Genomic DNA, 13,629 nt, shown 5'->3' with positions numbered 1-13,629 from the left:
TGGTCATTTACTTCAACACAACGACGCAAAGGATGTGCCAAAAAAAAACAAAACGCAATCTGCAAGTAAGAACCAAATGTAAAAAGTCATGCCATACATTTTATACACATCGTAGCATGATATATTATGAGTACGTTTGTTCTCTAATAAGTTTTAAATCATTTATTCAGAATACTTCAGGTAGCTAAATCGTCATCATTAGGAGAATATGCGGCATTTTTTTTCTTGTTTTTGTGATTTTGTATCATAACATTTAGAATCATTCCTATTATTAGGGCTATAGGCCTATATATATCAATGTTGACATTTAATGCATTAAATCAGATGATGTTTATACTCACTTGGTTGTTATGTTTCCAGTTTCCAGTGTACATATCTGGCTCATTTGCACTTTAAAGAACCTAGTACTGTACATCTTTCGAGACACACATCCACTGTCACACACAGACACATGTAACTCATCATTAATAGACCAGGTGCCCAGAAAGTGTATTCATATGAAAAGCCACAAAATGTTTGATGGGCTTACTATGTAGATATTTGGCAAAGATTCAATAATCAATATTGCTGCCGGGTCGCATTATTTTTTTTTCTATTAGGTTAAGGCAGAAACTATAAAGAGCCCTGAATCCATACATAAATATTCATGCTGTGACGGAAAACCCTGGAAATAGTTTTCACGACGTAATAAAAAATGATCTCTCGTCGCGCTGCTAGTGCTAGGGTAGCTGCTACAAAAATACTCGCCAACAATTATAGCCGTGTCCTACGTACTATAGTATTAGAAATTGAGTGTAAATGAAATTGATTAAGAATTTGACACTAGTGTTCTAACCCTTCTAACATTGTACTTTCAGACAAATTATCACTAAATTATTCCTTATATACATAAAATCTTTGGAACAGCTAATGCAAAAAAAAAATAAATAAAAAAAAATAAATATATAATATATATGTTGCTATGTTTGTGAAATATTTATTTTTTTTGTTAACCAAAAATGTACATATTACATGAATTAAATTAATTAAAACTAAAACATAACTTTTAAAATCATCAAGAACGGTTCCTGATTGACACAAATAAATATTCATAATTGGTATATTAAGGGGCGATCTTGAGACAGAAGGGATCACTACAATCAGGTGTGAGGGTTATTATGATTTATTGACCATTCAGAGAGGCAAGTCCCAACAATGGTTTTTTGGAGTTGACATCAACATGTTTCATGTCTGTACTGGGACATTCGAGAAGTTACTTCTTTTGTGGAGTCATTACAATTGAGGAATAGGCCAAATGAACCTTTTCAGCAAAATGATAATGCGATGGGGCTTTTTTTTAGATTACTTTTGCAGCCCGAAGAAGGAGGCCTTCTTTTCGAGGGATGCGTTCTTTTTCGAGATGGGCTTCTTTTCGAGGTTTTACTGTATGCATAGTTAATTTACTATTATATGTTATTTCAGCAAATCATCGCCGCTAACACTGTATCTCTAACTTATTCATATACATTTGTTGTACGTGATCAGGACAACATAGGCCTATACATTCATTTAAAACTAAACAAACTACAATTTTGTCCCGCTCATATGCTAGATTTATTAGCCTATACAGTATAACCAGAGTTTCAAAGGTTGTAGTTTGATTTTTTGCAACATGTCAGAAACCCAATTTATTTATTGAACGTGGACAAACGTGTTACGCCCGTTAGGTTCGGAAATGTACCGGCGTTTGTAACGACATATAATCCGGATTGATACAATTTTAGTTTTAAGTCCATTCCCAACGTTTTTTAGATCCAATTTAAGGTCACAAACTACATTTAATGTAAAATAAATAATAATAAACCTTTTCCGTCTTTAAACGGTTACAAATTTGACAACAAATAAGTCGATTCTAATCAGTTTTAAGCGGCCGGCCGCTATTAATCGCAACATACATTACGCGCGGATTGATATTTTCGTTTTTCTTCTGGAATTCACCCATTTTCGATCGATCGTGAAGGCAAAAACAAATGGAAGATTTTGCGAAAATACAAGGTTTTTGCTCATTTGTAACGGATTATTGCAAAAAAACTGAAAGGCAATAATATTAATGCAGCAACTAGACATCGTCAGGCTGGGCTAGCGTACGATGTTCGTACGTTACTGCTGTTTACCAGCAGCTAAGCATATACAAAACTAATAAGCCTAGCTGGGCTAGGACTAAACCTTCCACGCATTGTTTCTCTCTTTTTTTCATAATTTATGTATCATAAAACGTACATTTAAGACAAGATGACCATGTTTTTAAAGTACTATATTATATACATTATTTTTTTTAAAACGTCAACAATTGTAGATAATGGGCTTATGGCAAGATAGACCTAATTATACAAAAATAGTATTTTTTAATGAAGAGAAATATTTGAATATGAAAAACTTAAAAATCACGTCTGTTTGCTATCCCTTCCGTAACGCATACAGTTTTTACAATAATTATTTGTTATCATTGTTTTGGATTTTCATAATTGATACTGGGCAATACATTTCAATCTTCTATTATTTTAAATTCGTAAGATATGGCTAGTTTATCATGAGACCGTCTATGTAACAAAAACAAATATACTGTGGAATTCTCCCGTAAATAAATAGACGCAAATTGTTAAAAAATAATAAAGATTGTCCTGACAACCTTGGCGCACAGGCCAATTTTTCAAAAGACTTGGTCTTGGAAGAAAGAGCCAGAAAAAAAAGCTATTTTAGGATGGTTTTCAATGCAACTCTGTTATTATTTAACCGATTTTATGGCTGTTTTGGCATTGTGTTATGCCTAATTACCTAAAATGACATTCTTTAAGAAACATCTCAAAATCATCCAATGTTAAATATATAGGCATTCGTAACATTTGCAGATCATCTGTTCTATTGTTAGTCAACTGAAACTATTGTTAGTTGATACAATTAATGTCATTCAGCATATGTGCATATTATTTATATTAAACATACATCTCAGTAAAGTGTAAGGCCCTATCCCTCCATGGTTAATTAAGCACCAGATGACTAGATCAGCTGATAAGAACACAAAACCCTAAACGAATTGTAATATTGGTTAATTAATTTGGAAATGTTTGGAAACATAGGCCTAAATGGAAAATAAATTCATTGTAAATACTGTAGTAGGCTGGTACAAGGTAGTTTTTTTTATTGTCACAAAAACGTACAACGCAAAAGAGGAAATGTTATTTAGCTAATTGTTGGTGATGTCGTCCACCGCAGTGTAAATTGATCAGTTTCAGCACAGTTAGGTGCTAGGCCTAATATTCTTTACGGAGCTGAGGCAAATATTATACGGATATTGTATTTAAAAAAATGCATAGTTAAACATTACTTTAAATTATGTCATATTTTATTTGGATCATTGCATTCTAAAAGAAAAGCTTACATTTGTGAATATGTGATTAGCAGCCTAGGTCGCCCCACCTTCTAAACACTGGTACACTTTAACCTTCTTCTTTCGATCCATAAAACCAATGCATAACATGACAAACACCTAATGTCATATGGTTTCTGAGCAGACAAAATGTATGTATTACTTATTATTAACGGGAGCTCTATAGCCTTTTGACGCGTTAATTTTCAATATTGCGGGCCTTCATGTAATCATTGTGACCGAAACCGGTCGCATTATTTTTTTACCTATGAGACTAAGGCAGAAATCATGACTAATTAATTAGAATAATTATGACACAATATTGGACATTATAGAGGACGCTATATAAGCATGGAGATAGATTAAATACCTTATGTAAACAGCGTTTGCCAACCGAAATGTTTGGTTTAGTGGTAAAGGCATATCAGTATGGAATCAGAGCTGCGACATTGAATGAATTAGAAGCAATTTTTGTGTCCAAAATATTGCGCGCTCCATACATACTCTCTACTTAAGGCATCATTTTTACATTTTGTTAAAATGAAGTTCAGTAACTTTATAACAAAATGAATTGGTCTTGATAATAAATTCGACAGTTAAAGCCTTGTGAACGGATTCAACACCATGTACTACATAAGAATAGTTGGACACAATATGGCTGCAGTGTACCACGTGACTTTCTAAAATCCGTGAGCGGAATGTCGTAACTCTTTTCTGTAACAAAAGTGAATAGGACGCCACCACTCGCTGTATCAACCTCGAATGTGATCATTCCGCGGATAATTTATTTATGCACGTTTTTCGGGCTACACATGTCATTACATTATTGTTGACGTTTACTTTTGGTCAATTTTTTTCAACATTTGTCTTTGTATTTGTATTGCTTTTTGCAAAGTATTTTTTAATCTAATTTCTATTTTTTAAGTGGACCAATAACATTTCTTGAATCTTAAATCTAAAATTTTGGTTAATAATAGAACACCTCATTCTACTGAATGATTGTGTTTAATATATCTTAAACAAATTTAGGACTACGTATATCACTTAAAGTAGAATTAAAACTTAAAGATGTATTGTCCCCCTGAAAAAATAATTAATTTTGTACAATTTTTTGGGTTGATAATGCCATTTTAATGTCACATAATAGTTTTCCAATTTGAACAAAAATTTAATCGAAAAAAATGTTTTTACCTGAAAAAATGTAATTTAAAGCAAAATATAGTCAAATTAGCTGCCAGCCAATGGGTTTTTGGTTGAATTTGACCATTTATTTTGTCATTTTATATGAGAAAACATTGTTTTTTTTTTTATTTAAACTACAAAATAACCTATTCAAAGTCTAATTTTAATCTTCATTTTTCATGTTTTTGGGGGACAATACATCTTTAAAAGACATCTTATCACATTTGTAATTTTTTATTATTTGTAGCATCTCCAGTACAAAGAATAGTCCCCAGAGCACACAGTACGTAACTCACAAACATTTATAAAACAGATACAATTGACAATAAAGAAATGACTTATACGTATTATGAGTGAAACGAGAAACAAGAGTTAAAAATGGTATGGCCTAAACAAATTATAACGTTTAGACCACATATTCAGTACTATACTGGCTATAATCATTCGCGCAACATCATCCATGACCAAAACATGTTAGGAATCTTCAATTCATTTCTACACATCACTAATAAAAAGTTTGATATGAAATATACTATTGGATCAATGTTTTTAAAGTTTCTGTTATTGAATATTTATTGTGTATGCGTTTGTTCAGTAGTTTTTCTTGAGGAACCTAGTGATGCTGAAGTAGTGTTTGATTCAGAACACGAACTCAAGTGCATTGTTGCTTCTAATTCTTCAAATATATTACATTCATTTACATGGCATAAGGACGTAGCACTAATAACCGATGTTTTGCCTTCAGAAAGATATTATATTGTTACAAGCAACATTATTGGTAATGATGTTTCAATTTTAACAATTAAAAAGGTTGATGTAGAGGATACAGGATATTATCACTGTTCTGTTGTACAACTAAAAACAGTAAAAACATTTGAATCTCGGCGGGCAAGGTTGACAGTTAAATCGTTACCTAGGCCAATGTTTCCAATATGTTTGCCTGTTGATAGCGTTGATGTTCTTGTTGGTACATCGATAAAACTCTCGTGTAAAAGTGAAAACGTTTTTCCTGAAGTAAAGTTAAAATGGTACCATAATCGGAATGTAATAGATGATGGTGTTCATACATTTAAAGACGATGAATATGTCATGTTAGAGCTGCTAGTATATGTGAAAAAAGAAGAAAATAATGATGTTTTTACTTGTCAACAAACTTCTGAATTAGTACCTAGAAACATTTCTACCTGTTCCGTGGGACCAATCACCGTTCGTTATAAACCTACTGTCATTATTCAACATACTGACCAGATATTACCAGGTAGGGATTCTATACTATTCTGTCAAACCTTTGCAAATCCACTGGTTACTAATTATAGATGGATATTTAGTCCTAAATTAAACAGAGACCAATATTTTGTAGATGAAACAGGTCAGCTTTTAACTCTAACAAATCCAACATTTCAACAGAATGGAACTACTGTAACTTGCCTGGCGGAAAATGAAGTTGGTGAAAATTCGTCAACAATTCGGTTACACGTTGGAAAGTCGAATACTAATGAGAAAGCAAGTAATGTAGATTCATCTGGAATTCAAAAGTCAAAAGAAAACATAACTTTTTCATTGGATGTAATCATAATCATCGCAGCTGGTGTTGTTATCATTATTGTACTTGTTGTTCTGGTTCCCGTATATCATTATTGTTTGTGTGGTAATGATAACACTATAATAGTTGATTCTTTAGGAAAAGAAGTAACTCAACCTGAAGTATATTATGAGACAAGAGAGGGGGTTATTTTAAGACATACAGTACAAGATCGTTCATTACCTCGTGTACCTACTACAGAAGTATATGGTCATTGGAGACATTCAACAGCTTCACAGGTTCCTAATGACCTTGAATCGCATAGTTATACTTATATTGACACAGAAAATGATTAATATCAAAGGAGGCTCTAGGAGAATTTGCCGTCATTATAAACACTCAATGGTTTTGTTGTTCCAAATTTCAAATCAGAGATCTTAAACTGGTGACTTTAAGCCAATCTACTACACAGCGACAAAGGAAAATCCACATGCCTCATATCACGATTCTCTCGCACACCCTCTATTATTACATATTGTTTTTGGACATTTAATAATGCGTTGGAATATATTGTACTTTGTCTGCATAAACATGACATTTTTTTAGGTGACAAGCTGTAATAATGGACATATCCAAAGATTGGCGCGCATAAGTTTCAGTTAAAAAGCATTTCTATAACTGACATTTTCTAGGCCTAACATAAAGCATGTCGAATCTGGTTTATAAAGTGAACTAAACTTACACTAATAAAACAAATTTAACTATTACATTACTAACGTTTATGTGTAAACAAAATGGTTATTTTGATTCTTTAATTATTTAAATCTTGTTTTGCATTTTCTTTAAATAAAAAAAATATAAGGCTCTTTGAATTAAAAAAATAAACACAAATATATCTAGGTCTTTCATATTATAGAATTGTCCATAATATAGAATTTGAGAGGTTTCATACATTAAAGTCAATCTATTATTTTCGATGTAAAACGTGTCAAATCAAAAGACAATCGTGAAATATTTGTGGTCATCAACGTTTGGCCAGATTTTGAGAGGTAAAGTAAATTTGCGAAACTTAGGTGAAAGAGTAGTTGTTTCCAAAACAAGCACATATTATATATATATATATATATATATATATAATCGTTGTCCAGCTTTAGAAACATTTATTCAGGCTATTGAGGAGGATGTACAAAACTACGTCCCGAGTCCAGATAAACGTGACAATCTCTCAAAACAAGAGAGGCAGGCCATTGCCAAATTTTGTCAGCGTAATGATATTATCATTAAACCCGCTGATAAAGGTTCTGCCACTGTTGCCATGGACATCAAATTTTATGAAGAGGAGTCCTTAAGACAGCTAAACAATCCTCTTCATTATCGTAAACTTACAACGGATCCCACCCCGGAAATTGCGGATAAGGTGGCCAAATCTGTTTCTGTGATGGTAAAAAAACACTCCATCGATCCTAAGATTGGACCTCATTTGGCACAGGTCAATCCAGTTCCAGGCAGATTTTATTTCCTACCTAAAATCCACAAAGCAGGTAATCCTGGTAGACCCATTATTTCGGGCAATGGCACTGCTACAGAGAAAATTTCTGAATATGTGGATGATTTACTTAGACCATATGTGACTGATCTCCCTTCATACATTCAGGACTCCACGGACTTTATCCGCAAAATTAACCAAATTCAAAATTTACCTAATAATTCTGTTCTGGCTACATTAGATGTTTCATCATTGTATACTAATATCCCTCACGAAGAAGGAGCCGACGCATGTATTTTAAATTACATACAAATTCCAGGCAAAACGCCTACTAAAGCTCATTTACGAAAACTGGTCATGTTGATTTTAACCAACAACAATTTTATTTTTGGAAATGACCATTACCTTCAAATTCATGGCACAGCGATGGGCACAAAAATGGCGCCATCTTTTGCAAATTTATTTATGGGACAATTTGAGGCCAATTTTCTGTCCCTCCAACCAAATAAACCACTTGTTTGGTTTAGATACATTGACGACATCTTCATGATCTGGACCCATGGTGAAGATAATTTGGAATCTTTTCTTCTCAATATTAATGCAGCCCACCCAACTATCAAATTTACAGCTACCAAATCCACTAGTAGCGTTGATTTTTTGGACACTATAGTGACCATAGAAAATGGTACACTCAAAACTGACCTATTCCGTAAACCCACGGATAAAAATATGTACCTGCTTCCTAGCAGTTGTCACCCCCGACACTGTACTAAAAAACATACCGTACAGTCAAGCATTACGTATCAGACGTATCTGTTCTTCAGATTTAGATTTTCAGAATCGTACCGAAGAACTAACCGGACATCTCCGGAATAGAAATTACAAGAAGGAATACATCGAAACTGCTATAAAGAAAGCAAAAGATATTCCTCGATGTCAAACACTGACGTACAAACCACGTCAGCCAAAAAAATCGACCAGAGTGCCATTGGTCACAACCTACCACCCTAGGTTGCCTCCATTACGGGCTATTATTGAGAAACATATGCCCATTCTACAGTCCACAGAACGTCTCAGGACTGTTTTTCCGGAACCACCCATTATTGCATTTCGTAGACCTCCCAACCTTCGTGATATATTAGTCAGATCCAAATTTAAGAGTGAAATTAACTCTCATGACAGCCAAAATTTGGGCAGTCACCTTTGCGGCAAATCTTGCAAAACTTGTTCTTTGGTTGATTCTACTGAAAAATTTCAGAGTAACCAAATTGGCCGCATTTTTCGGATAAGACAATCAATTAATTGTCTAACCAAAAACGTCATTTATCTCATATACTGTAATATTTGTGGCAAACAGTACGTCGGAGAAACAAAAAACACTCTCCGTATGAGAATGACACAACATAGATCAGCTATCAAAACATTAAAGCTTGATCAACCTGTAGCCGAACATTTTAATTCAGATGGTCACTCGATTGCAAATTTCAGAGTTATTGCAATAGACCACGACGTCAAATGGAGCGACAAAACTCGCAAAGACAAAGAAAACCACTGGGAATTACTACTTAAAACCACAAAACCTTTTGGACTTAACATTAGGAACATACTCCCAGATCGGTAAAATTATTCCATTGACTACCAAAATTTAAGTTTCGATATTAACCACCATTTTAGCTTTTTTTAGTTCCAGTCCAAAATTGTTTATATCTCTACCAAGCTACCTTCTTTGTTTTCTACTCTTATTCAGTCTCCACCCACTATTCAACACGCTGTTTCTATTGTTATATTTCTTTTATTCCTGTCCACCCAGGCAGCACTTGCCAACTCATATGCTATGACTTTATCCAAATTCCCTCACTTGCACTGATGAAGGGCTAGTGTTGCCCGAAAGCTCTGCTAACTTTTCTGGCTGTTTACTTTATCGTTTTGATTTAGCTTTTCGCTTTTTTATTTGTATCTCCATTGAGATCCAGCCACTGATACCCACAGCATTGTCATTTTTTTCAGTAATTTGCCTTTGGTATATATATATATATATATATATATCGATTATGAGATCATGTTCCGATTATGAGCACTGTTTCTATAATTTACAGTATGATTTATATATATATATATATATATATATATATATATATATATAAACTCATCAGGCAAAGAACATTAATTCTAAACCGCCCGGTGATATACTGAAATTTAATTAATTAATTTGAAACGATAAAGATGAGGAAATCTGTGAGAATGAGAAAAAGTCGCCCCAACCGAGACTCGAACTCGGACCGCCTGCTTGATATGCAGATGTCCTAACCATTAGACCACTGGGGCTTTCATGGTATTGTTCGAACTCGATTGGATAGCGACTCTTTAACATTCTCGGCGTGGTACGGCGGAACAGCACTAGTCCTCAGTTGTACGCACGCGCACCAGAGATCAAATTGATACGCCCTCATCTTACAGTATTTTTATTCACGAGGCGGGATCTCCGAAGAGATACTTTTATATATATAAACTCATCAGGCAAAGAACATTAATTCTAAACCGCCCGGTGATATACTGAAATTTAATTAATTAATTTGAAACGATAAAGATGAGGAAATCTGTGAGAATGAGAAAAAGTCGCCCCAACCGAGACTCGAACTCGGACCGCCTGCTTGATATGCAGATGTCCTAACCATTAGACCACTGGGGCTTTCATGGTATTGTTCGAACTCGATTGGATAGCGACTCTTTAACATTCTCGGCGTGGTACGGCGGAACAGCACTAGTCCTCAGTTGTACGCACGCGCACCAGAGATCAAATTGATACGCCCTCATCTTACAGTATTTTTATTCACGAGGCGGGATCTCCGAAGAGATACTTTTATATATATAAACTCATCAGGCAAAGAACATTAATTCTAAACCGCCCGGTGATATACTGAAATTTAATTAATTAATTTGAAACGATAAAGATGAGGAAATCTGTGAGAATGAGAAAAAGTCGCCCCAACCGAGACTCGAACTCGGACCGCCTGCTTGATATGCAGATGTCCTAACCATTAGACATATATATATATATATATATATAAATCATACTGTAAATTATAGAAACAGTGCTCATATTCGGAACATGATCTCATAATCGCGTCGAGCATAGCTCATTGGCGAAAGTTCCGTATTTTTTAGTTGTATGAAAAAATGTCTCTGGCGGGATTCGAACCTGCAACCTCTCGCTTACAGGGCGAGTATCATACCACTAGACCACAGAGCCATGTATGGTATTATCACAGATTTTCACCCACCAGATACATTCTCTCATACAACAAACGCCCTCACAATCAGTGGAGGCTTAACAAGTCAGAATAAATTCCAACTTTAATTCGCAACGGTTTTTTAAATAATATTGTGTATATGTAAATCAATGATGTTGCGTAGCACTGTGTAAATTATATATAAATCATACTGTAAATTATAGAAACAGTGCTCATATTCGGAACATGATCTCATAATCGCGTCGAGCATAGCTCATTGGCGAAAGTTCCGTATTTTTTAGTTGTATGAAAAAATGTCTCTGGCGGGATTCGAACCTGCAACCTCTCGCTTACAGGGCGAGTATCATACCACTAGACCACAGAGCCATGTATGGTATTATCACAGATTTTCACCCACCAGATACATTCTCTCATACAACAAACGCCCTCACAATCAGTGGAGGCTTAACAAGTCAGAATAAATTCCAACTTTAATTCGCAACGGTTTTTTAAATAATATTGTGTATATGTAAATCAATGATGTTGCGTAGCACTGTGTAAATTATATATAAATCATACTGTAAATTATAGAAACAGTGCTCATATTCGGAACATGATCTCATAATCGCGTCGAGCATAGCTCATTGGCGAAAGTTCCGTATTTTTTAGTTGTATGAAAAAATGTCTCTGGCGGGATTCGAACCTGCAACCTCTCGCTTACAGGGCGAGTATCATACCACTAGACCACAGAGCCATGTATGGTATTATCACAGATTTTCACCCACCAGATACATTCTCTCATACAACAAACGCCCTCACAATCAGTGGAGGCTTAACAAGTCAGAATAAATTCCAACTTTAATTCGCAACGGTTTTTTAAATAATATTGTGTATATGTAAATCAATGATGTTGCGTAGCACTGTGTAAATTATATATAAATCATACTGTAAATTATAGAAACAGTGCTCATATTCGGAACATGATCTCATAATCGCGTCGAGCATAGCTCATTGGCGAAAGTTCCGTATTTTTTAGTTGTATGAAAAAATGTCTCTGGCGGGATTCGAACCTGCAACCTCTCGCTTACAGGGCGAGTATCATACCACTAGACCACAGAGCCATGTATGGTATTATCACAGATTTTCACCCACCAGATACATTCTCTCATACAACAAACGCCCTCACAATCAGTGGAGGCTTAACAAGTCAGAATAAATTCCAACTTTAATTCGCAACGGTTTTTTAAATAATATTGTGTATATGTAAATCAATGATGTTGCGTAGCACTGTGTAAATTATATATAAATCATACTGTAAATTATAGAAACAGTGCTCATATTCGGAACATGATCTCATAATCGCGTCGAGCATAGCTCATTGGCGAAAGTTCCGTATTTTTTAGTTGTATGAAAAAATGTCTCTGGCGGGATTCGAACCTGCAACCTCTCGCTTACAGGGCGAGTATCATACCACTAGACCACAGAGCCATGTATGGTATTATCACAGATTTTCACCCACCAGATACATTCTCTCATACAACAAACGCCCTCACAATCAGTGGAGGCTTAACAAGTCAGAATAAATTCCAACTTTAATTCGCAACGGTTTTTTAAATAATATTGTGTATATGTAAATCAATGATGTTGCGTAGCACTGTGTAAATTATATATAAATCATACTGTAAATTATAGAAACAGTGCTCATATTCGGAACATGATCTCATAATCGCGTCGAGCATAGCTCATTGGCGAAAGTTCCGTATTTTTTAGTTGTATGAAAAAATGTCTCTGGCGGGATTCGAACCTGCAACCTCTCGCTTACAGGGCGATATATATATATATATATATATATATATATATATATATATTTTTTTTTTTTTCTTTTATTGCTAAAAATATATTAATTTCATAATATTCATAACTTAACGTATACAGTACTCTTTAAATGTTAAGTTCTTAACACATTCACTTAACGGATTAATTTCTTAGCGTATTCATTTCTTAACGTAATCATTTTAGCATACATTTCATAACACAATTCATATTTTGGCATATTCATTTCTTAACATAATCATATTTTAGCATTCATTTCTTAACATAATCATATTTTAGCATATTTATTTCTACATAATCGTATTCTAGCATATTCATTTCTACATAATCGTATTCTAGCATATTCATTTCTTTTACATAATTACTTTAGCAAACATTTCTTAACACAATTCATATTCTAGCATATTGATTTCTTATACATTCATATTTTAGCATACTCATTTCTTAATATAATCATTTTAGCATAGACATTTCTTAACATAATTATATCTTAGCATATTCAATTTTAGCTTATTTATTTCTTGGCATATTTTTTTCTTAACATTTATTTATTAATCCAAAGGCAAATTACTGAAAAAATGACAATGCTGTGGGTATCAGTGGCTGGATCTCAATAGAGATACAAAAAAAAATCGAAAAGCTAAATCAAAACGATAAAGTAAAACAGCCCTTCATCAGTGCAAGTGAAGGAATTTGGATAACGTCATAGCATAAGAACTGGCAAGTGCTGCCTGGGTGGACATGAATAAAAGAAATACAACAAACGGAGACAGGGTGGTAAATGCTGGGTGGAGACTGAATAAGAGTAGAAAACAAAGAATGTAGCTTGGTAGAGATATAAACAATTTTGGAATGGAACTAAAAACAGCTTAAATGGTGATTAATATTAAAACTTAAATTTTGGTAGTCAATGGAATAATTTTACCGATCTGGGAGTATGTTCCAAATGTTAAGTCCAAAAGGTTTTGTG

This window comes from Antedon bifida, chromosome 2, assembly GCF_963402885.1.
Source record: "Antedon bifida chromosome 2, ecAntBifi1.1, whole genome shotgun sequence".
NCBI lineage: Eukaryota > Metazoa > Echinodermata > Crinoidea > Comatulida > Antedonidae > Antedon > Antedon bifida.
This window is presented reverse-complemented; position numbering follows the sequence as displayed.